The sequence below is a fragment of the Loxodonta africana genome, chromosome 2, assembly GCF_030014295.1.
Source record: "Loxodonta africana isolate mLoxAfr1 chromosome 2, mLoxAfr1.hap2, whole genome shotgun sequence".
NCBI classification, from domain to species: Eukaryota; Metazoa; Chordata; class Mammalia; order Proboscidea; family Elephantidae; genus Loxodonta; species Loxodonta africana.
In genome coordinates, this window is record NC_087343.1 from 104267930 (window position 1) to 104270091 (window position 2162).

Here is a 2162-nt window from a genome sequence, read left to right on the forward strand (position 1 = left end):
CCCATCTTAGCTCCACACATCACAACCTCCCCCTCCTTTCTGCCTACATGCACTATGCATTGAACACCACACCCCTGAGCAACACAGACATGATCTACCAGAACTTCCCCTGCACTGATCCCCAGCCCACCCTGTCAGATCTAGAATGTGCCACAACCAACACATCCCAGCCCCTCCCCTTCAGCTGGACCTACCCTGCTGCACCATAGCTGAGTGATTGGCCCTGCCCATTGAACAAGGAAGTGAAAAGTATCATGCCCACAGATGAGCAAACAACAAAGAGCACACAGCCTGCCTACTTAGGCATAAGCAAATAAAACAAAAAAGCAGGATGAAACAAACAAAAATCCACAATCAATAAACAAAGAATATAACTACTGAATGTCCTGAAAACAGGAGACAATATCAAAACATATACTAAAAAAAAAAAAAAGAAAAAAAGACAAGATGGTTCCAGTAGGCATCCAAAATAAAACATCAGTGACTTTCCAGTAGAAAAAAAGGCACTGGAACTACCTGATAGGGAATATAAATCTCTAATATTTGGAGCTATCCAAGAGCTGAAGCAAAAAGCAGACAAAAATGAGGGAAAAGTATTCAAATTCATGGAAAAGATGGACAAGGAAAATACGGGGAAAAAAAGGAAGAATTCAGGAAAATAATACAGGAATAAAATGGCAAAATAAATTCACAATTAGAAATCACACAAAAAACAATTAGAAATCCAAAAAATAAATAAGATTTCAGAAATGGACAGTGTCATAGAAGGGCTGAGGAGCAGGTTTGAAAAATGGAAGACAGGATCATCGAAGTTGAAGACAAACACTTGGAAACAAGTCTGAGGAAAAATAGAAAAAATAACAAAGAAAAATGAAATCTTGAGAATTATGTAGGATACAGTCAAAAGCAAAAACGTGCAAGTAATCTGAGTTGCAGTGCAGGAGGAGAAAATGGAAAACACAGAGAGGATCATTGAAGACTTACTGATGGAAAACTTCCCTAATATCATGAAAGACGAAAAGCTGACCATCCAAGAAGCTCCATGAACCCAATATAGGATAGATCCCAAAAGAAAATCACCAAAAAATATCATAATCACACTTGCTAAAACCAAAGACAAAGAAAGAATCCTGAGAGTAGCTTGAAACAAACAAAAAGTCACATACAGAGGGGAAACAATAAGACTAAGCTCTAATTGCTTGGCAGAAACCATGCAGGCAAGAAGGCAATGGAATGACATATATAAAACCTTGAAAGAAAAAAATTGCCAACTAGGAATAATATATCCTGCAAAACTCTTGTTCAAATATGATGGTGAAATTCGAACATTTCCAGATGAACAGAAATTAAGGAAACATGTAAAAACCAAACCAAACTTACAAGAATTATTAAAGGGAGTTCTTTGGCTTAAGAACTAACAACATCAGACCATAACCTGAATCTAGGATGTAAGATTGTGCCAGCCAGATACCAACCTTGGAAATGAACTCTCAAGGACTACCCAAAACCAGAAGAATTACAACAGGGAGCCAGAGAGATTAATCAGTAAATGACAACATCAGAGCAATAAAAGAGGGTATAAACAGTGTAAATATAGAACTTTCTAATGGAGAGGAAGGCAAGATGATACCAAATACTAATAGAGTGGTTCAAACCTAGGAAGCTAAGGGTAAATTTCAAGGTAACCACAGAGAAAATTAACAAAACTGCTTATCAAAATAAAGAAGAAAAACATTAAATGTCAGTAAAAACAAAACCCACAAAAACAAAAGAAATGAAAAAAATCCACAAACAAAATAAATTTGGCACAGGAGAGTAAAAGAAACAAAGGAAACATCAGCACTACAAGAAAAAAAAAAAAGAACTACAAAATGACAGCAATAAACTCACACCTGTCAATAATCACACTGAATGTAAATGGCTAAAATTCACCCATAAAGAGACAGAGAGTGACAGAAGGGATTAAAAAAAACAGGATTCATCAATATGCTGTCTACAAGAGATGCACCTTAGAAACAAACACGTAAATTTATTTAAAATCAAAGGATGAAAAAATATATGTCAAGCAAACAGTTACCAAGAAAGAGTAGGAGTGGCAATGGTAGTCTCAGATAAAAAAAAGACTTTAAAACAAAATCCACCACAAAAGACAAAGAAGGGCA